At 37.0% G+C, this 24,921-nt stretch overlaps 1 protein-coding gene across 1 annotated transcript in view; it reads left to right on the top strand.

Moving 5' to 3' along the window:
- foxp1b (forkhead box P1b) overlaps positions 1–24,921 on the top strand; it is a 185,116-nt gene that overhangs the window by 3,976 nt on the left and 156,219 nt on the right. The window contains 2 exon segments of the mRNA XM_058779593.1: positions 8,922–8,991; positions 19,149–19,252. The gene's annotated coding sequence lies outside the window, so the exon portion shown is untranslated.

Here is a 24,921-nt window from a genome sequence, read left to right as displayed (position 1 = left end):
GTTCAAAGAATCAGCCAGAAAAGCATGCACGAACTCCATACAGTAGTTTTCTTTTCTTGTGTGATTTCTCATGTACTGTAATATGCAAGAGGCAGGCCTCAATAACGCTTATTTTCTGCTTGCCCAGTTGACCCAGTAACTCAAATTCTGACCAAAATCTAATAAATAAATTGATTGATTGATTGTATGTATTTGTTTATTTATCCAGAATTTATTTTATCATTATTATTATTTTTTATTAAAATAGTACTTTTATTTATTTTTTCAAGAACTTATATTGCATTTATATCTGGAAATTGCAGCTTATATGACTTCATTAATTATCTATATCTCACTTTTATGTCTTAATTTTTTTACTATTTTAACTGATATTTTTAAGACTGTCAGTTTGAAAATTTTGATAAAACTACTTCTGTTTGATAACATCACCTTGGCATTTAAATTATGAACTCAGCTGGCTATGGAGACCTTCACACCAGTGTTTTTCACTGAGTCAGTTCAGAATTTAGTTATTGTTACCTCTTTGGTACTCAGTCTTGCGCTTCTGAAATTAAAGCAGTGTTGCTAATTTTATATATATGTTTATATATGTGTGTGTGTGTGTAATTAGGGCTGGGCGATATGAGCAAAAATTCATATCTCTGTATTTTTTGGCTGATTGGCGGTATACGGTAAATATCTCGGTATTTATACACTTTTGTATTTGGATTAAACAAATAAAGTGAATGAAACCATAGGCATAATATTATGTTAAAAAAGGGTTAAAATCACATTACATTCTAACATAAAATTGCAATCTAAAACCGCTTTGTGTTCCGTTTTTTTCCGACATTCCTTTAATTTATATTTTAATGAATAAAAATTAAACGCATCTTATTTTTTGGAAAATAAAGGGGATTTACTATTGATAATAACATTGAAGGCATTGTATGAGTATACCTTAAAGGTAAGGTTTTAGTAGTAGTAGCCTATTACGTACGTTCTACTGAACAATAGTAATATATTTCTGCCCAATGTCTTCAAGTGAAACCGAACTTTTATTTTGACAGGTTGCCGTGAATACATTTTACATTTCTGTGTGTATATATGATGATAGTTTTTCTCAAATGAAACAGTCAAATGCTCATGAAGTGACTCTCAGAGCAGTTCTGGAGACGTTGTTCATGTATTTATGTCCTCATTTAGTGAGGCGGCAGACGTTAATATCACTGTAAGCGTCACGCGGGCTTCTGTATGAGCAGTAAACAAACCCGCGCATCTGCGCCATACATTAGCACAGAGACAGGCAGAAGTCATATTTAAATAGTCGTTTTGCGGCTTAATATTTACAAATAGGAGTGGGAGTGTGCTCACTTCTGTGTGCGCTTACGTTTGTGTGTGTGTGTGTGTGTGTGTGTGTGTGCACGCGAATCGGGGCGGAACTCCGCTGTGCGCGATACAGAGAGCGCAGCGTAGAGACAGAAATGACATGCCGTCGTGTAAATAAGATAAATAACATAAGGCTATTTAGTTTGTTTAAATATATAGAGAAATATATAGCGCTATAGAGAAAATAAAATTAAATAAAATTAACTTGACCTTCAAGGGGCGGGCCGCCCCCCTAAAATAATGATTGGGGAAACACTGGCTCCTATTTCATTGCGCGTGGCGGCACTCGTTCAATGAAGTCTGTGAAGTTTAGCGGAGAATCTCAAAGCAGAAGGCTCATGCACTTCTGACAGCAAAATGGAAATATTTCCATAGCTTTCTAACATTTACAGGTGGAGAATATACATGTGAAATGTAAGTTATGCATTTAGGAATACAGCACATCTCAAACACATTAAACAGTGCGAGTCTCTGTCAGCATATATATATATATATACACAGTGGTCGAATTAAAAAAAATCAGGGGGGATGGTGTGATTGGGGGGGATGTTCTTCTGGCTAATTTTACACAATGAATACAAAATTGGTCTCATTTTTAAAAAGGTTTCTATTTAATGAAAAATTAGCCTTATTAAATGAACTGTTATTTCTAAGTTGTTTTTTTCCCCCTTCCGGGGCCTGAAATAGAGGAATTTTGGTCAGTATTGATGATAATTAAACAATATTTTGCTGAATGTGTTTTTGTGCTGGCACCTTAGCTGGTTTAAGTCTGTCATGAATTAATAAACATGACAATACAACTGCCAGTAGGTGGCAGCAAGTCCCTTTTTTAATAAATGACTTACTGAATCATTCATATCAAACGATTCGTTCAAAACGGCTGATTAAACAGAAACGAAACAAGTGAGTCCATCTGAATGGACCGTTGAATCACTGGCTCATTCAATTAGTTCAAAACTGATTAATTCACGGTATGAAACACTGTGTTGTTCTGCACTGTTGTGTAAAACTAAAAGCACATTTGTGCTTGCGGCCTCGCGCACATGTGCTGATATACAGAAAAGTACATTGCTTGTGCAATGAATATAAAAACGTAAAAACTCATACATGGCTATTTTTTGTTTCATTGCTGGAATTATAAGGGCATTCTAACTGTATTCTAATGGGTTTCATCGCGCAGTGAATGCTTGACTCTCAAGATGTGTTTTTTTTTCTCAAAGTTGGATAATATCAGCTCTCCTATTCTCTCTCAGTCCCTCACAGTCACACATACATGATGTAAGGAGAATGTCTTTAAATTCTAATCAAGGAAAAATAATTTTCTTCTTTTAAAAGAACTTCAAATGTTGCGCTTGAACCATTTTGCGCGAAAAATGAAGAATTGCTTCCGCTTGTGCGCAGCTTGTTACAGTACCGAGTTCTGATTGGCCAATCGCCGATATTTAGATCGTAAATGATCTTAAGTAGAGAATTTTAACATTTCATGTGCATGATAAGTTTTATATAATACACAAAATGAATAATCCAAAGGGGATGGTAAGGGGGGATGGTGGTTTTACAGAGGGGATGCTTTTTGTCATTTTTTTCGACCAGGGGGATGCCATCCCCCGCATCCCCCCTCAATTCGAGCTCTGTGTGTGTATACATATATATGTATATATATATATATATATATATGTATGTGTGTGTATGTAATTATATATTATATGTTAATTATATATGTTACAAAATATAAATTTAGATTTTTATGTTTCTTTTATATACATATACAGTATCTCACAGAAGTGAGTACACACCTCACATTTTTGTAAATATTTTATTATATCTTTTCATGTGACAACACTGAAGAAATGACACTTTGCTACAATGTAAAGTAGTGAGTAGTGTTGTCATGGTACCAAAATTTCAGTATTCGGTACCGATACCAGTGAAAATCCACGGTTCTCGGTACCAATTTCGGTACCACATGCTAATTAAAAAAACACACTATTTTTAATAATAAAGTCAAACAAAAATAAAATGTACGAAAATCAATGCCGTTCTTTATACTTATTTAAATTGTGTTTCAGGTTTTTCTGCAAGTAATAAAAGTATGAAAAACGGTAAACAAGTTTCACCCAAATTTAATTTGTCTTTTAATTAATTAAATTTAAATACATTTTATTTTTTTGGTAAATAAAGGGGATTTACTATAAAAATTTAAATATGGAAGAAATATTGTGTGATTTCTTTAAAAATAAATATTTATAATTTTTTTTTCAACAGTAGTAATAGTATCACATACATTCTACTAAATAATAGTAATATATTTCTGGCACAATGTCTTTAGTGACTCTCAGAGCAGTTCTGTCGATGTTGTTTATGTATTTATGTCCTCATTGAGCCGGCAGATGCTGAAATCATCGCGAGCGTGCTTCAGTGTGTATAGTAAAAAAACAAAAAAACGTGCGTCTCTGCCTTTCATTCATTCATTCATTCATTCACACACAAAGAGACTCACAGAACATGCGGGATTCATATCTGAATCGACATTTGCAGCTTAATATTTACAGATACTAGTCCGTGTCACGATTTGATTTAAGTGTAATGACCTACTTTTGATTAATTCATCCAATTAATTGGGCCCAATTACCCATTTTCTCTCCCCCGTGTCATGTGACTCGTTAGTGTTACAAGGTCTCAGGTGTGAATGGGGAGCAGGTGTGTTAAATTTGGTGTTATCGCTCTCATTCTCTCATACTGGTCACTGGAAGTTCAACATGGCACCTCATGGCAAAGAACTCTCTGAGGATCTGAAAAAAAGAATTGTTGCTCTACATAAAGATGGCGTAGGCTATAAGAAGATTGCCAAGACCCTGAAACTGAGCTGCAGCACGGTGGCCAAGACCATACAGCGGTTTAACAGTCAACAATATTGGCAACTACTCTATCCTTTCTGGTGCATGTTTCTCCACTATATACAATGCTTATTGGAGAATATTTTAAACACCGTGTTCAGAACTTGTTACTCTGATGGTAAGTGTTGAAGAATGAATGAATGAATAAATAAATTAATTAATAATAATAATACAATAATAATTAAAGCATTGTATTTAAACTGGGAATTAAAATTGTGGAATAATTAAGATTTTTTTAATGTTTTTGAAAAAAAGTTTCTTATGCTCACCAATGCTGCATTTATTAGGTCAAATATACTATAGGAACAGTAATATGTTAGAAATTAAAATAACAGTTTTCCATTTAAAGATATTTTAAAATGTATTTCTTTCATGGAAAAGCTGATTTTTCAGCAGCAATAGTTTCAGGAAACATTCTAACATGCTGATTTGCTGCTCAAGAAACCTACAGTATCTCACAGAAGTGAGTACACCCCTCACATTTTTGTAAATATTTTATTATATCTTTTCATGTGACAACACTGAAGAAATGACACTTTGCTACAATGTAAAGTAGTGAGTGTACAGCTTGTATAACAGTGTCAATTTGCTGTCCCCTCAAAATTACTCAACACACAGCCATTAATGTCTAAACCACTGGCCACAAAAGTGAGTACACCCCTAAGTGAAAATGTCCAAATTGGGCCCAAAGTGTCAATATTTTGTGTGGCCACCATTATTTTCCAGCACTGCCTTAACCCTCTTGGGCATGGAGTTCACCAGAGCTTCACAGGTTGCCACTGGAGCCCTCTTCCACTCCTCTATGACGACATCACGGAGTTGGTGGATGTTAGAGACCTTGCTCTCCTCCACCTTCCATTTGAGGATGCCCCACAGATGCTCAATAGGGTTTAGGTCTGGAGACATGCTTGGCCAGTCCATCACCTTTACCCTCAGCTTCTTTAGCAAGGCAGTGGTCGTCTTGGAGGTGTGTTTGGGGTCGTTTTCATGTTGGAATACTGCCCTGCGGCCCAACTCTGCTTCAGTATGTCACAGTACATGTTGGCATTCATGGTTCCCTCAATGAACTGTAGCTCCCCAGTGCTGGCAGCACTCATGCAGCCCCAGACCATGACACTCCCACCACCATGCTTGACTGTAGGCATGACAAACTTGTCTTTGTACTCCTCACCTGGTTGCCGCCACACACGCTTGACACCATCTGAACCAACTAAGTTTATCTTGGTCTCATCAGACCACAGGACATGGTCTTCAGCGAACTGTTTGCAGGCTTTCTTGTGCATCATCTTTAGAAGAGGCTTCCTTCTGGGACGACAGCCATGCAGACCAATTAGGCATATGGTCTGAGCACTGACAGGCTGACATCTCACCCCTTCAACCTCTGCAGCAATGCTGGCAGCACTCATACGTCTATTTCCCAAACACAACCTCTGGATATGATGCTAAGCTCGTGCACTCAACTTCTTTGGTCGACTATGGCAAGGCCTGTTCTGAGTGGAACCTGTCCTGTTAAACCGCTGTATGGTCTTGGCCACCGTGCTGCAGCTCAGTTTCAGGGTCTTGGCAATCTTCTTATAGCCTACGCCATCTTTATGTCAAAAGACCCGGTATTTCGGTACCAAGTCGGTACTAAAAAAATGAAAACGTCACGGTACCAGGTTTTTTTAAGTACCGGTGGTACCGAGTACCTGGTCAACCCGGTTCTTGACGCGTACGGCCCTATGATTCCTGCAATGCAGAAAACGCAGACGGAATCTCAGAATCCTGTTATAAAAACGGAATTTACAGTTTAGCACGGAATGTCATGGAATTTGTCAAAGTTTGGATGAATTAATCAAAAGTAGGTCATTACACTTAAATCAAATCGTGACACGGACTAGTATCTGTAAATATTAAGCTGCAAAAGTCGATTCAGATATGAATCCCGCATGTTCTGCGAGTCTCTTTATGTGTGAATGAATGAATGAATGAATGAAAGGCAGAGACGCACGTTTTTTTGTTTTTTTACTATACACACTGAAGCACGCTCGCGATGATTTCAGCATCTGCCGGCTCAATGAGGACATAAATACATAAACAACATCGACAGAACTGCTCTGAGAGTCACTTCACGAGCATTTTACCGTTTCATATGAGTAAAACCAGCGTCATATCATATAGCTACACACAGAAATGTAAATTATTCACGGCAACCCATCAAAATAAAAGTTTCTTAAAGACATTGTGCCAGAAATATATTACTATTATTTAGTAGAATGTATGTGATACTATTACTACTGTTGAAAAAAAAATTATAAATATTTATTTTTAAAGAAATCACACAATATTTCTTCCATATTTAAATTTTTATAGTAAATCCCCTTTATTTACCAAATAAATTAAATGTATTTAAATTTAATTAATTAAAAGACAAATTAAATTTGGGTAAAACTTGTTTACTGTTTTTCATACTTTTATTACTTGCGGAAAAACCTGAAACACAATTTAAATAAGTATAAAGAACGGCATTGATTTTCGTACATTTTATTTTTGTTTGACTTTATTATTAAAAATAGTGTGTTTTTTTAATTAGCATGTGGTACCGAAATTGGTACCGAGAACCGTGGATTTTCACTGGTATCGGTACCGAATACTGAAATTTTGGTACCATGACAACACTACTCACTACTTTACATTGTAGCAAAGTGTCATTTCTTCAGTGTTGTCACATGAAAAGATATAATAAAATATTTACAAAAATGTGAGGGGTGTACTCACTTCTGTGAGATACTGTAGGTTTCTTGAGCAGCAAATCAGCATGTTAGAATGTTTCCTGAAACTATTGCTGCTGAAAATTCAGCTTTTCCATGAAAGAAATACATTTTAAAATATCTTTAAATGGAAAACTGTTATTTTAATTTCTAACATATTACTGTTCCTGTAGTATATTTGACCTAATAAATGCAGCATTGGTGAGCATAAGAAACTTTTTTTCAAAAACATAAAAAAAATCTTAATTATTACAAAATTTTAATTCCCAGTGTAAATACAATGCTTTAATTATTATTGTATTATTATTATTAATTAATTAATTTATTAATTCATTCATTCATTCTTCAACACTTACCATCAGAGTAACAAGTTCTGAACACTGTGTTTAAAATATTCTCTAATAAGCATTGTATATAATGGAGAAACATGCACCAGAAAGGATAGAGTAGTTGCCAATATTGTTGACTGGTAATTAATGTGCATTTTGTCCCAGTCTTCGAGTCGTTTTGTCTCTGCTTACGTGTTTGTGAAAGGGACATCGTTTAAGTGCCCTCCAAGGGAATAGAGTTTTTCCTCCCTCTCAATAGCAGCATGCTCTCAATTAGAGTATGTTTAATCAGGAAACCAGCTCGAGTACTAATTACCTTATCATAGCATGCATGTTAATTAGTTTTGCGAGAAGGTTTCTTTTTTTCCAATTGAATGTTCAAATGAATTCAAAGGCGAAAAACGATGGAACTTTTCTTTGATCTTCTGTTTACATCTGTATGTGTGTTTATACCAAAATGTGGCCTATTTGCTGGTTTGAACTTCGAAGCAATTCGGGTGGTCTTAATTGACGTGTTGTTGCTTGTTTATTTGATATATGTAAGGCCTTATTGGATGGATCATTATGAAAGTACGGTAATTATCTTAAACGCTCAACTCAGAAGCAAACCTGCCTCATTCACATGAAAGCTCACACGTACAGCCTTTTTTTGCTTGCCTCTTTGAGAAAGCAACTGAAAGTGAATCGTTTTGAGTCATTGTCACCTCACTTCAAGAAGCTGTTTAAAAGATGCTCTTCACAGCTCTTGGACACAGCCCAGTCTGAGCTTGACGCACTCTCAAGGCTGGAAAACGTGCTGAGTTTTGTGCTTCTGACACGCTGTTATATCCAGGAGTTGCCATACAGGTGGTTTTGCTCTTTGTGCACCAGTTTACCCAAGCAAATTGAAATGTTTACTGAAATGCCATGACAACATTATTTTAGGTCCAGAAAGTTCCTGACAAAAATCCAAGCGCTGTCTTTACACGTACTTAGTCAAACAGGTGTTGATATCCAAGCTCTAAAGAAAAAAGAAAAAAATAATAACCATTTGTTGGTTCTTTGTTTTTCCTAGTGCAGAGCAAAGCTTTGTGAGTGTTGAGAAAGAGGCCTGAGAAATGTACTTGGGGATTACTGGATATTTCTCTAAAAGCATTTTGATGTTATGAATGAGCATAATGTACGATCTTCTGAGGCGTGGATTGATCAACTGGCCATTGCCGAGTGAACTTCAAAGTTTGAAAATGAGAGAATCAATCTTATGATTTAATATTATAGAGCGGCGAGATGGGAATTTTGAGTGCATTTCTGTGTACTTGATATGCAATTGTTTACAGTGATTGAATGGATATTTCTGGAGGGTTTATCGCTTGCAGTTTATTGTTATAATGCACTTTTTTTTTTTGTTTTCTATTATGTAGTGTAACGGTTACAGCAAATTCAACTTTGATTCATAAAATAGATGCATTTTCAAAATAAAATGAAACCTATTTCATGAAAGCTATTTCTTTGTTCCTTAATTTATAGTAAAGTCACAAAAATCATATCCCTAAGACCTGCCACACTGACTGTTGACATTTTTATATTTGTGGTTTCAGGCACTTCAACAAGACTAAAGGGATTTATGTGCACAGCCTACGATCACCTGTCAGTTTACCTCCTGATACAGTAAGGAACTTCATACCTTTTCCTTTTGCACCAGCTTTTTTCATTTAAAAGGGATTGCAATGCTAATTCGTAATACTAATCAATGCTAACATGGCCTTTTTGCCCACTTGTTTGTTTTTTTGTTTTTTTGGTTAACCACTGATATATCAGCCCATACTTGTATATATTCTGAGTTTATTAGCATTGGATGATAATCTTTGATAATTCTCTTTAACATATAAGGCCTGTATTGCTATTATATGGGCAATCAGTCACAGCACTCCTTAGTTACCCATATCAGCCATTAAAAAAACATTTTGGTTTAGTTACCACAGTTTTGCATTAAAAACACTCAAAGCAATCAGTTAAATGTGGAGGAAGCAGCAAAAACAGAGTAGAATTTCAACATTCAAATCCAAATGCAACCAAGTGAATTCTGAAGCACCTAAAGAGATAAGATCTACGTTATAAAGTTTAAAATTACTGTTCCATTCTGTTCATTGTTTATTGTGTCTCCTATCATTTGGATCCTTAAATTTGGTACTTCAATCCCTGTTGTTTTCTACAATCCCAATCTGGTGTACTCGACAATTTCTGAACCGCTTGCTTGGATAAAAATGAGTTCGTTATCATAATTGTAACATAGCACCATTCTGGAAGGAGTCTTTAGTTAAAATAGATTGCCGGTTGTAAATATGCTTACGGAGATACGTTTTTCGCATGGTTAAACATCACAGGCTTGTCCTTTATCAGAGCATTTGACAATCTTGCCGTGTGTCGCGTGCACCGCACAATTTGGATGACAGTGGTAACTGGCAGTCGAATAACCAAATTATTTAGTCATGGGTTTTAAACGGGCACGACGGCAAATGGATGTCAAGTAAATGATGCAATTTATTCCCCCTTTCCTCCTCCTCGCCAGGCGGGCTGCCACGGGACTTCTGCCAGCCTTAAATAAGTGTTACCCAGATGGCACTCGCATGACGCCCACTTGGTTACAGAATTGTTCCGCGGGAATAACTCGGCTTGCCACAACAAGCAATAGGTCAATTGAGCAGCGAGTGCCTGTTGCTTGACCCGTTTTGCATATGCAAATCTGCTAATGTTGTGTCATTTCGGTAAATTCCAGGGGAAGGCAGGCTCTCGGGGGCTTCCTAAATGAATTGGAAAGGAGCCCAGTTAATGAGGGCGGAGGGGAGAGAGGTAAAAAGAGGAGATGCTCGCTTCCTCTGCTCACTTCCTTTTGCGAGTACATCACTTCCAAGTGCCTCTGCATGCTTCGTGGTAAAGGGAAATGTCTGTAGTTGGGCTCTCATGGTAATGGGATAGTCCAGCGGGTACTAGGATAAGTGGTTTTTCAACCCTCTCTCTCGCTCTATGGTCTTTTTGAACACAATTCTATTTTTAGGAGGTGTGGAAGACAGGTGTGGTGTTTTCTATCTCTTTTCACTCCCTCAAGCTCTCTGCATCCCCTTTTGATATCTATTTATTCCTCTCTCTTTTTCTTTCGCTCTCTTTTTGCTTTGTGTCCATCCTTTTCTCACTTTCACCTTTCAACCCAACCTCTTATTTTCTGCCACACTTCATGGCATGTAGGTGGGCCGCACAATAGCTGTGCAGCTTGTGAGATGGTACAAAATGAACTTGGTGAAATCTTTCGTAATGGCCATGGCTTTTCAATATACGTTTTTGCAGACTTTGGTCACAGTTGACAGTTTTGACTGGCCATTCTACTTTTGACATCCTTATTGACAAAGTTGAAACAGTACAGCAATATTATTGGCAATGTCAAAAAAGTGTTAGATAATATCAGAACTTTTGCTCTATGACTTCAAAGCAATCTCTTATGATTCTTGAAATTAGTTTCAACAACAAAACTGTGGCAAAACTCTTAAAAGCGTGCGCCCTGGCTTAAGTGAACTGTGTCCTCTGCATCTCCGTAACATGCTACAGCTGCAATCGATGCTGCCCAGGGCCGACAGCAGGAGCAGGACAATGTGGAGATGATTTTCTGCTGCCAAGACTTAAGTAAACAATCCAACAATCCATAGCCCCGAAACCTTCACAATTCAAGCTCAGCTTACAACAACCCACAGACCTTGTTTTCATTTCGCATGCTTTTTACTAAACATATGCTCACCCCATAAGAAGCTGCAAGTCACAGATTTTTTTTTGTTTGTTTTTTTTGGCAATCCGTTACATTTTGTAATGTTATAGTGTAACAAACAGTGAAATTTTTTTCTTTCAGTTTTAATTGAGTAAATTCCTTTTTCGTTTGAAACGGTTTCATTTCATTCAAACTCCAACTCATGAAGTGAAAGATCACGGTGTGATCACAATTTTTTAATTTTTAATTTTATATCTTGTTTTTAATGCTTTATCAAAAGTGTGCTTTCTCGAAAAAGAAAGAGAGCATGTGGGTGGAGATCTTTTTGTTTTTTGTTTGTTTTGTTTTAAAAGTGAAAGGTAAAAGTCGAGGGGGGTTTGAATCTGTCTGTCGCTTCTCTGTACTGGAAGATGCCAGTGTGTAAAAGTCAAGCCAGATATGTTTTTTTTTTAAATTTATTTTATTATTATTATTTTTTTTTACAGGCAGTAAAAATGATTGTTTAGCACCTTACAAATAACAGTAATAATTGGATATGCATATAACCTCAATCATCAAAATGTAAATGCTGTGGATTCTCCTTTGGAATTTAATTATATCGCAGCTTGTAATCGACTATAAACCCAAACAAAACAATCAAAATACATATTAACAGGCTCAGCGTGATAAGGAAATAATCTTCTAAACTGAGATAAACCATCTCACGGATTCCTCCAGCAACCCCCTCACCTTGTATTTGCTCTTGTGTGATCTCTTTGAAAGCATCAAAAGATGCAAGCGCTCTCTAATGTTTCTCTTCCTCGTGCCCAGAGAATAACCCCTCGATCACACTGCCAACATTCTTTTTTAAAAGCGCAAAGAAAGATGAATTTGGGCCATAAAGGCGCGTATCACAAGGGCTTTTTATCCTAAATGGTCCTTAGAATTGTTATCTATAGGGATGGCGCATTCCCAGCACTGTCGTGTTCAATCAAGTGTCCACTTAGCCGCGGCCAGGAGTAATTGTCCCCAAGTGGGCCACACACTGACCTGTTAATGTCTGTGTTGACCCTCTAACCTTGTCAGCACGTCTAAGAGAAGAGCTCTAAATCATCCCGATCTCCTCCGGCTCTTCCCGTGCTGCCGGGTCAAAAGGGAGACCGCCGCAGGCAGACCACTCCCTTAAATTGTCCTGTCTTGGGTAGGTCATTGTCTTCAGGATGAGGTCCAGCTTCAGGATTCACACCTCTTTATTGCTGCACAATCAAGGTGGTGGTAAATGTGTTCAATCCTGCGGAGTGCAATAGCAGCTGAAACGCATACAAACAGCACAGTAAATAACTGTGTAATAATATGCAGTAAAGCAATCAAAACCCAGTATAAAGAGTATTTACTGTGAGCAGAAGACTTATAATTTCATTTTTAGTGTGACTGGCACTTGCTTGTGCAAAACTTGCCGTGACATTGCTAGTTTTTGTGGTTGGATGCAAGAGCATTGCTGTGTGGTTGCTAAGGTGTGGCTAATTTTTATGCACTGATGTTTAATATTTAAGGGTTAGGGGTTTTGAAAAAAAACACCGGCACCACTAATAAATAGGGGTGGGACATTCAGTGTTGCCAACTTAGCAATTTTGTTGCTAAATTTAGCAACTTTTCAGACTACCCTAGCAACTTTTTCTTCCAAAAGCACCTAGCAACAAATTTAGCAATTTTTTAAAATTTATTTGGCAACTTTTAGCAACTTTTGATAAGTGACTCAGACAATAAAAAGACACACATTTTCCATCGTAATTACGCAAAAAGAAAACCAAAGATGCCTAGCAGTACACACATCACGTGAATTGAATTAGCTGCTATTTGCATTTCTTCAATATAATAATAATAATAATAATAATAATAATAATAATGATAACAACTGAATAATTGAATAATTGTTCATCTATGATAGGCTACACTTTGTTATAGCTTGTACTTGCGATTGTTGATCAGTTAGTATGCTGTAAGAAAAATGGAAAATATAGGCTGCTAGTAATTTTCCAGGACGTTATACATTATCCATTGTAACCCTGTAACCCGAAAACACAATGCGTAATTTAAAATGCAGGTAAAAAACCAATACGTAAAATTCTTTCTTATTAACATAGATTGTGCCCTATTTTTACAGCCTTTTCTTGGAGTGTAGCATACTAACTACTAATACACTGCTTAAAGCATAATTGTTGAGAATGTGTTATTTTACTAGCTATTAAAAAAAAGCAAACCTTAAATTGTAATCATTCAAAAATGTAAGTGTTCAATAATTCAACGTTTTTTAAAATACAGTTATTTATATTTTAATATTATATTATGCATATTATTTTACAAACAAATCTAAATGAACATATATAAAATATATTTTTGCTGAGATTTGATGTTGTGACACAATTTTGCGCCGTGATTACGCAATGACGTCATCGCGCAATGACATCACAACGTCATTTAGCAACTTCTAGCAACAAATTGACCTTCCTTTAGCAACTTTCTCTGAAAATTAGTTGGCAACACTGGGGACATTAAATCAATATGGCGATATATATCGCGATCCTTCTCCATGCGATTTTGAGAATCGATATCTGGCGCCAAATATCGATATTTTAATTAATACAATAAGTTTTTTTTTTTTTTATTAATACAATAAGGTGCTCTAAATAGATTTCCCTGTTCATAGCGTCTAAAAATGCTTGGAAATCGCGGCCGCGCCATTTCCAGCTTTCCAAAAGCACTCTGACTCTGAGCAAGTTCCATGAACCGCATTCTCTATGAAGATAGGGAAACATGAGGAACCGAAGGATAAACAGATTTCCAGCCACTGTATTAGCTTTACTGCTATATACATGTTTATGGAGATGAAAACCAAAAAACTGCCCCGGTACAGCTATCAGCGTAGACCATAAGCACGTTATTATTGCAGAGCGAATATTCAGTTCATGAGTAGCCTAACCTCTCTGCTCGGATCGCAGGTGGATTTCCCTCACTATATGAGTGAGAGAGAACGCCGCCGGTGCGTCCAGTTTTATGTGAACAAAACTGGATCCTCTCTCTCAGATATTACAAGTGCGCGTTATGCAGTGTGAACAGTGGGCACCGACCAGCAGAAACATAATTCTGCACCTATGGCATGGAGGACGAAACAAAACCTTGTCAGAGCCACAATGCGGCGCAGAAGTGTGCAGTGTGTGTGTGCTTGCCGCGCATCTACATTTGAAATAAAGAACCTGAGCACGCAAAAGACGATGTGAACGGCTATTTCTTCGTGTGGGGCTCCGTTTTTATGATGAGGAGTAGAAAGGTTGAGAAAGCACTCCAGGTAAATTTTGAAATGTACCAGGTTTATATTATATATAAATTTATATATAATTTGATAAGTAGTTAAATATATTTGTTTACACACAGAGAAAAAGAAAAGTGTAAGCTTTTAATAAGTCCAAGAATAAAATGATTAATTTAGCCTGATGATTAATTTTTATGTTAAAATTGATTTACAGAACTTTTTTTTTTGCCGTTTTCTAATAGTTTGGACTTGAATAAAGAAAGAAAACTTAACCCTTTAACAGGCATTTTGTTAGACCGATATCATGATGTATCAGAATAGGATTTTCTAGAAATATATCGATTATTGCAGAATCGCTGTATCACGATACGATATAATCACGATACATGGCTCAAAATATTGTTCACTGTATAGGGCCAGAGGCTTTAAAAGGTGAGGAGATTGTCTAATATTTTTTTATTTTTTTAATAATTCCAAAATAATATTGTGCATTATCTGAGTATACCATTATAGTTCATACCGTTATTTTTAGATATTATATTTTAGATTAGATTTAGATTAGATTTTATTTTAGATTATTATTAGATTTGAAATGTTTGAATTCAAGTCACGGTAACTCACCTGAAAAACTTGAAAAAATAACTATGTCTGAATTCGCAGTACTCACAAAAGAGTAGGCTCATCAACCTAGGATGACTTAATGCTTCTGGTGAAATTCGGAAGCGTGCATACAATAGACACTTTACTCTCCCATGAGACCACGGGAGAGGACGCAATTGACGCTGGTAGGTCTTTTTAAGCGAGTCTTTGAATTGTTCATTCAAATGATTCATTGAATCATTCAAGCAATTCATTCAGAAATGCAGATTTATTCAGGAATCAAACACAACCACCTGTGTTTGTTCAGAGATGTACAAAATTACTTTGCTGTGGCTTTATTTGGAACTTATTCATTGGCAGAACAGAAGTAACAGGGCAGGCAGTAATGTACCTAAAATGTAAGTCACTAAGTATTATTTTTTTGTTTACTGCACTGTTATGTAAAAGCTGTATCACATGCACAATCATGCCGAGACTCAGAACATAGCATATCAGATGGTGTTCTAAGATAAAACAATTCCTCTTTTGTAGGTTTATGCAGAGATATGCAGAGGAATAAGCAATTTCTTGGTTAATTTCCTAGAAGTTTAAAGTTTCTGTGACTATGCTGATTCCTAATTAGCCTAGCATAGCAACAGCGTCAGCCAATTGTGTAAGTTCAGGTTGGGGCTATTTGTTTGACTGACCAATGGCAGCCAAGGAGAATTGTTTTGAAAGATCTGTGTGAAAACAATCATTTATTTGGTATGTTGCTGAATGATCTGAATTAGATTGGAGAAGTTTGTTTTGTAATAGTGTCGTGTGAAATATTATGTTGCAGGTTTAAATTATTCAGATTTTTTTATTTTTTATTTTAGATTAGGTGTTTCATTGTGATGGATGGGTAGACCACATCTTTGATATAAAGCAGAAACAATACTGTGAGTGTAGTGCGTTTTTATCACACAGTGTGATTTTTCGCTAGTCTTTTCACGGTTGTGGGAAACTTGACACACAAATAAGTGGCAATTATCAAACTACTCTAAAGTGGCTAGTAACTGGTTTCTGTCTGAGACTGACAGGGACGGCAATTTGTGTGAAATGTGTGGATTAAAACCACATGTTGGTGATGCCGAGGGGCGCTGTATTGAGCAGCTGGTATGCCACCAAAATGAAGTAGCTGAGTCAAACCTGTGTTCTTGCGTGCCCCGAGGAAGACATTATTGCTTTGAGGTTGCTCATTCATACACTGAAAATATATCTGTCAACATTTGTCTTTTGTGTTTCTTTTAAAATTCCTTTGGAATTTTACAGTTGCTTTTTTGCTTAATGTCTGTATACGGTATGACCCCTTAATTTTTTCACATTTTATGTTGCAGCCTTGTGCTTTAATGCTTTAATTTTTTTCCCCCTGCACTCCATACCTATAACGATAAACCAAAATCCAGATTTGTGATAACTTTTTGAAAATGTATTCAAATAAATTTTCATTGCTTAGGAGACTAGAAGTCTCCTAATGCCGAGTTCACACTGCAAGATTTTAGCCCCGATTTCCACTCGCTGACAGGTTTTGCGAAATCGCCAACAAATGCCTGAAATTGGAGGCAAACTGGTGCTCGTTCACGTGAGTGACAATCATGCGGTGTTAATTATCAAAGATGCGATCTGAGAGAATCGCCGACGCCCGTGAAATATTTGGCTTGCTAAATATCTGGACCGATTCAAAACCCTGCTGTGTGAAATGAGTTCTGACTGAAAAATATATTGGCGATGACCAATGAGAGAGCAAGATACAGGGCAGTGAGAAGTTCAGGGAGGAGTTATAGACCACAATATCAGCGTGATCTTGTGTTATTACCTTATGACTTCTCGTTTGCGTTTGGTTGTGAAACGTAGTTTGCAGACCAGACAGAGTTGTCAGTGACTCTCTCTATTGTAAAGTCATGCAGTGTGTAACCTCTTGTCGCCGATCCATCACGCAATGTGAACACAGCAGCAGCTGAAAGCTACCCCAGATAGTTGTGCAGTGTGATAACAACGGTGATACGACAACTTTGAAAATCGTGCAGTGTGAACTCTGCATAAGATGAAAGAAACAGCTTTTCTAGCTTGAAATGTATCTACTAAGTGTCATATTTGTCTCGGTTGTTTCTTGGAAGTAAAAAATACATATAATAAGATTTTAGAACTATAAAAATAATGTGGATTTACACTAAAAATTCAGATAGTCGATTAGCGAGTGAGACTAATTTATCTAGGTTTTTCAAAGTTTTTCTTGTTGACAGCCATACGCATTCAGATGGATGTCTTTAGTTGTGTTTTACAACGTCTTCCTGCCACAAGATCACATTTGTTTTTGTTTTATTCTCCTTCCTGTTGGTAAAGATGACATTTTAAAGGTTAATGCAAATGTGGCTGTTTCTTATTATTTTTTTGTCACTTTCTCTTTTTCAAAGAAGATCAGATCTTCCACCTCTATCCTGGTGTAGTTTCCACCTCTCTTTCACTTTCATGTGCCCTAGCTGCTCTTCAAATACTACAGTAATTCTCTCACTCGCTCTATCTTTCTCTCTGTCTCTTTTTACCTGTAGCTATTTCCTCTTGCCCCTTTTAAACTCCCTATTTTTGGAGTTCAGAGATGTGAGAGTCATAAATACCAGCGAGGGGGCAGAGGGGTCTTTTGGGATTGTGTATTTTCTGCAGCAATGACAAGAACGCGGGCGGCTAATCAGAGAGGCTCTTATCTGAAGCTGCTCAGCGCCCGACGTGGAACAGAGGAATGCGGCCAGCTAAGGGGGTTAGCGCTAGCAGAATTCCATGCAGAGGAATTACATGGAGATGAGCTGTAATGCAAGGGTTGATTTTATTGGGTCTGTTGGGGACATACTGTGAATATTTGGCCTCTAGGAGGGGAAAGGCCTGAGTTTGTATATACATGAGTTTTGGAATATTGAAATTGCACCATTTTGTTCTGATGTGAGAGATATAGTGAAATTTTTTATTTTATATTGATTCGATATTCAGTATTGATATTTATGTAGTAGTTCTTTTTAAAATCTTATTTTTTGACCAACAGAGATTGTTGCAGAGTTGATTCAAAATGTTTAAAGTTTGGAATTAAATATAGAAAATGTGGATAGACATGTGGATTTCAGTGAATGAGCAGAGGGAAATATTTAAAAAATAATTTATATACAAATGATCAAAAATAACTAACATTTATGTATTATTATTTATAGAAATGTTTAATTTAACATAATTTTAAATAGTTTTATTATGTTATTATAATTTTTATTTATGCACTAATAAAAAATGCAGACCAAAACAGCAAATAAAAAGCAAATTAAAATCTTTGCAATATTCATGATGTTGGTTAATTTTATATTGGCGTTAAAATACTTCCAAATACATTGTAAATATTCAGTCTGTCGGCCAGCCTTCTGTTGAATAGCATGGCAACAATAGCTGAGCAATTTACCATCGCGCTATTAAAACTCCACCATGCAGACCTGTGGCGGGTCAACGAATGACAGACACTCCTCTATGTCTTTGTCACTTTCTGTTTCTGTCGTCTTCTCAGCTTCTTTAACTCTCCGGATTCTTTTACCCCCTCCTTTTTCTGTCACTCTCTCTTTTTGTCTCCCTTTTGCTCTTAATGAGAACACACTCAAGTAAATGCTGACCTCTGCAATAAGCATTTTACTACGCAAATCACCTCCACTGATACTGATTGGTCACAGCTACGTGTCACCGACTTACGGGATCTGACAAAGTGTTCCAGAGAATTCTGTCAAGTAGTGTGTGGCCACAGCTTTTCCTTAGATGAGTCGTCCCTCGAGTCACTACCATTCATCAGAACAGCAATGCAGATCTGAGCTGATTATCAGATACTCCGTGTAAATATCACATGTGTCAGAAATGCTTGCTGTTGAAAATCTGAAAATGTGTTAAGATGCATTTAGGTCAGTTCTGGAATTAATTTGTCACCAAATTAAGCATTTGTGGTTGGATTTCATCACGTTTTTGCCTTTTTCCTTTCTCATTTGAGTCATCATCCAGGTTTATGTGGGTTGAGTGAATTTAAGGGACTTCCCCCACCTTTAGAGAATGGTATCAATTCCTGTTTGGTATGGTATCAATTTTGCTGATGTTAATATGCACTTGTGTGTCTCTCTCGTCTTTTTTACTCATTTTGTATTTCAGATTGAGCTGGCTGCACTGTATCCAATGGTTCCACCCCTTTGTTGCCTTTTCTGAATTCTGATTGGAACAATGGAACGTCAATCCCGTCCAAACAAGTGACTGTGGTATGTTATCTTCAAAAGTTTTCCTTGAAACCACGCAAATGTATGTTTTCTACTGTGCTACTTTTTTTTTTGCATAGTTGTAAAAAGGGTGTACAGTATGTATTTTACATATATGTATTTGACTACAACCTGTTTTTTTTTTTTTTTTTATATCGCTCAGAGGTTGGTCTTTCCTATGTCAGAAGATTTGATGTATTTCGTTGATGTATCGACTCTGGCTTGGAATTTTCTCGTAAAACTCAAATATAATTAGATAGAAATGAAGCCGGTGTTTACATATAGTTAGTGTGTTTTGGAAGAATTTGATAAATGTTCTGAATTCATACTGAGATCTCTACTTTTGAGATGTTGTTGAGATGTTTTCTGAAACTGTAGAAGTCAGCAGAGTCTCTATTTGATCTCCTTAAACTATTATTTGTGAAACAACTCCTATCTGGCAAATTTGAGGCATTGTTGAGCTCTATTCCTGAAACTCTAGAGGGTATGCAAGTTATTTAGGGTCTTTTTTTTCTCAGGAGATTTTTAGTCTCCATTTGCACAGACTTTAACCTTGTGGGAATTTAGTTTGGCAACTTTGAGCACAATTTGAAACATTGAGATCTTCTTTGTGCTTGAGACATGTTAGATAAATTATTTTCTTGTAAAAAATGTTAGTCAAATAAGACAGAAGCTTAAGCAAGATCTCTGTGTATATACATATATCATTTTTTTTTTTTTTTTTTCAATTGTTTTTCTCCTAGACGGCAAAGAGATTTTTCTTGTCTACGAGAACACTCATCCTGAAACCCCAAACTTTCTTTAGATCTTTTTTTATCTGAGTTGGGTTTGTTCTCTTTACCCAATGGTTGGTACTTCTGCCCATTTGCCTTTGACCCACTTTTAGTGTCATTGTCCCTTCACACTTATGTATTGCTGACATTGACTAGTCTTCCTGTCATCACTTTGCAGCTTTGTGTGAGCGTGCTTGTATATTTGCAACTGGCAGAACACTTTTCTGTGCCATAGATCTGGCACAGTGCCAGTCCCCGCCTTTGCCCCCGATCAGAAGCAAACGTGACATTTGTGCCGAGGTAATGGAATCCTCGCGCAATTAAATCCCCGACTGCGAAGTGAAGTCGCTCCTTCCATCCCTCCATCCCTATCCTTTCCTTTCATCCGCAGGAGGGAAGGCCGTGATGATGAGACCATCTCAGCACGTTGCCCCTTTATTCCGTTCTCCGTGTCACTTTTTGTTTTTAACTTCTCCACATAAACATCTCTCCGCCTAGCAATTAATTACCACAAATGTCAATTAACCCCCTCCTTCTTAAAAAAATAATATTGTAGGGGAATTAAATTTCAATTATAAAAATTACTTTGGAAGGCGGCAACGTTAAATTGCTTTAATGAATTGTGCTGAAGGTGACAGTTGTTATTTTGCAGCCCGTCATGGCGGGGGACCTTCTGCCTGCTCTGATACAATGTGAAGTGGAGGATGAATAGAGGAAAACAGAAGGATGGGAATGAAATGAGTGTTGAGAGGAACAGAGAGGACGTATTTCCTGCAGTAACGGTAGCCGCTGTATGTAATGCCTCATTTGTGGGATACAGCGGGCAATGGTGTGAATCATTGTTCTGTGCCAGCCAAAGAGAAGCACTTAGGGGTCTCTCTTTCTCTCTCCATCTTTTCCTCTCTTCCTTATTTTACTTGCACAACTGCTGATGGTGCATTTGCCCACCGGTTGTGCTCCAGGACCGTTCCTCCATACGTTATCATATTTAAAGGAATAGTTCATGCAAAAATGAAAATTCTGTCATCATTTACTCACATTTATGCCGTTACAAATCATTTTCTTCATTGTACTAGTTCTTTTCCATGCAAATAGTTCACATGGGGGCTGACACTTTCGAGTTTCAAAAAGGTTGCATAAAAGGTGAAAGTATCAAAAACATGGTCCTTATGACTCATGCGCTTGAATTCAAGTCTTGTGAATTCATGCAATAGGTTTATGTGAGGAACATGCCAAAATATACGTCACTAAAAAACTTCCTGCGCAGTGAGTGTTAATCTGATTCAGTCGAATTCGAGAACCGAACTTGGAGTTCATGAGCAAGTCATTTAGACCTGTTCTGAGAACTAGATACACTGATTCTGACTCAAAAGACTGATTCCTTCACAAATCTTCTCTTTTTGAAGAGAAGATTTTGTAGTCTGACAGGCTGTAAAATGGCTGAAAAAGTATCTCACAGACTTTCGCTGTGACTGGGTGGTGGCCTCTTTTGACTTGGACCACAATTTATCGAAAGTTGTGTGTTCAGAAGCTTTACTTTTTCATACATTTAACATTTATTCATTTAGCAGACCCTTTTAGCCAAAGTGACTTGCAAATAAGGAATACACAAGAATTGACAGTAAATACGGCTAGGATCACTGTAGTCTTTTTACAGTGTGACATTTTTACTCTTTGAATCTTTGTATCAAAATTATATGCATATCTGTGTGTATGTGGGGAGGCATAAATAATAGCTCACAAAATAGAGAGGTCACCCAACCGTCTTTTTTTCCTGAGTTGAACGTTAATTTGAAGCAACAATAAAACAGATGTAACCATTTCCTCATCATCTTTTGTGGGTAATAAACTTTGGACAATCTCAGCATACCCCTGGACTTGAGTTGGACTAGTCTAAGACATCTCCATCTATTCTCACCATCGGTGATTAACATCTCACTTTGCTGACGATGATGTTCCTTGTTCAGCTGATTGTAAAGTGATAGAGAGAAATTTTAAATTGGAACTTGATGCTCATCAGAAGCAAATTTCAACGTATAGGAAGAAATCGCAAATGAGATCTCTATAACATCTCTTTTTTTCTTATTTGCACCAGGATTTGGAAAGGAACGTTTGACTCCTGATTGTCAGGCTTTTCTCTGAATAAACACCCCAGAAGGCTCACATGTACAGTGTCTCTTCTAGAGCATTGGTTGTCAACCTTTTTGCACCCCGAATCGGCCAATATATTTCTTCTCATATTTCATTCTGCAATTATGACAGTTCTGCTTGTTTTCAAACTTTTTTATTAACATAAAATTTATTTTATGATTTCTATAAGAATACAAATTATAATTCTGTGTTTTTCCAATAAAAATAATATTCATTGAGGGTGAAAATGTAACTTTTTTTTTATTTTATTTTTTTATGTTTTATTTTTTTATTTGAGGCCCTGTCCCCTGTTTAAGAACCACTGTTCTAGAGTTTCCAAATACATCTCAACAATGTCTCAAACTTTGCCTAGATTTGTTTACATACCAAAGTTTGCAGTCAGAAGTCAGAGATTTCAATAAACTCAAATTCTCATAAAATCCTCCCAAAACTAAGTATCTTCTCTGTTCAATTAACATTAATGTTTTAGCTTTCTACACTTACTGTATGATGACAAATTGTGTCTATTTTCATTCTAGGAGGAACATCTGAAACTTTGAAGTTGAACTTTGATTGAAGCATAACTCTCCTGAGCTAAAAAAGATCAACCCTTGAGTGATAAAATTATCCTCTGGGACTGGTTTGACAGATAGATGAAGCAAATTATTGTAATTATACCATTGCCCATCAGTCAGTTGGGCAGAAAAATGCTGTTTAGTGAATTGAGAGCAGATTGAATCATGTTTTGGCCAGTTGCTTATTTGTGGCAGTGCAATTAACAACAGCCTAGCAGACTTGCACATAGTTCAAGACCACCCCGACAGGCATGGAAATGCAAGTACTGTGTGATATTTTCCTTTTTCCAAGCATCTGCTCAGTGACTGCCATCCACAGGGCCGGACACACACGCATGCATTTAGATTGGGCCTGCAGCCCTCTGACCGGGCGACTGAAACTCAACACTCATTTAGCAGTGGCTCAACATACGGCCCACTTCACAACTTAACACAACACACATACACACTTAGAAGTTCATTAGATCAGTATCCTGTCTTAATTGCCTCTGTGTAACACACACCACAGGCTAATGCAGGGGGTCTCAATTCTGGATATGTCCACCTTTCTCAAGGCTGTTTTTATGAATGCCTTTGTGCACCCTTGTTGTTACATCAAGTTTGTTTCCCATTCTGTCATATTAAACTTTATCATTTAATTTCATTTCTAATTTTAGTAAGACTTCAGATGATAAACAAATCTGCTTATGTTAATTTTCGAATATGTGTCATTTCTTAGAAAAGGTCAGTGCTGAATCATTTAATTAGTCTCGCTTTTTCATAGATTTTTTAATTTTTTATTGTAGATTAACAATGATTTTTGCAACAAAGAAAATAAAATTGCTCAGAAGGTGGTCTTGAATATCTCAGGAGACTTAAAATATATTGATAACTTAATTTAAGTAACAACTTCTCAGATGTTTCTCTTTAAAATAAAAATAGACACAAATGAGCTAATAGCTGCCATGTGGTAATGAGTCTCCATTTAATTCAAATTTAAACAAATTTATTCCTGCTTTAATTTATTTGGGGGGAAATTAAAATAGAAACAAGACAGTTGTTAAGGTAGATGGCATAACTCAATTTTCAATTGAATGAAAAATGATTGAGTTCAAATTGCTAACTTTTGATTGCAGACTCTGGTATACTGACTAATCAGAGCACAGTTTGAGACAGTTACTTAAAAAAAAAAAATAAAGGCTCTTTTTTGAAATCTCTTCCATGAAACATCTTTAACATCCATGGAACCTCTCCATTCAATTTTTTTTTTTTTAAACAGAAAAAGGTTTAGATCATTAAATGTTCTTCACACTAAGAAAAAAAAAAGGTTCTGCTTGTTGTTCGCTGAAAGGATTTGGGGAACCAAAAACGGTTCTTCTATGGCATCACTCTGAAAATCCCCTTAAGGTTTGAGCATTTTATTTGCTCTCATTTTAACCTCACAAATGAGAAATCATTTGTGACTTTTCTTTCCTTGGGTGTGTTAGATTAGGTCTGTATTATAACGCAATACAGACCTACTTTAGTGGAGTTTATTCAGTCTCATTCACTGTCCCTTTTCCTCCTTCACAAAAGTGTTCAGTTACACCTATCTTCCTAACTTCCTGTTTCGCTGGGTGGCTGGCCGGCGGTGGGCCGATGTCGTAACGGCGGGTATCAGGAAAAGAACACTAGTCCAGGATGGAGTCCCAGGCAGCCGGCCCAGTGTGTGTGTGTAGGAAACAGTAGAGCAACTTGCAGCGAGCAGCAAATTAACGCCCATATCTCCTATCTCTCCCCTCTCTTTTCACTTTCCTGTTTGGACTCTAAGGTGATTGGAGGCGCAGGCTGTGACAGTTGACGGAAGTGGAGAGAGAGAGAGAGAGCAAATAAAAGAGAAAGCATTTATTTACAGTGTGATGATGCTAGTTAAGGATGCGGTTTCACACAGGATGTGCCCCCCCTGCTTTGGTCTGACAGGGGGCAGGCTGGAGCTCGGGGTGGTGGCCTGTATTGTGGAGCTGGTCTGGATTTTGGGCTGGACCCACTAGCACACCCTCAACGCTGTTTCCTGTCTGGGCGCAGAGAGATGAGAGCAGGTTAGCACAGGTCACTGGGAAAGAGAGCGGAGGGAAAGGACAGTCGAGGGTGTGTGATTGTGGGGGGTGTGTAATTGTCTGAGATATGTAGAAAGGTCATGTGTTGGGTTTTTTTGGGGCCCTTTACCTTTCTCATC

Source organism: Onychostoma macrolepis, chromosome 06 (assembly GCF_012432095.1).
Source record: "Onychostoma macrolepis isolate SWU-2019 chromosome 06, ASM1243209v1, whole genome shotgun sequence".
Taxonomy (NCBI): Eukaryota; Metazoa; Chordata; class Actinopteri; order Cypriniformes; family Cyprinidae; genus Onychostoma; species Onychostoma macrolepis.
This window is presented reverse-complemented; position numbering and strand designations above follow the sequence as displayed.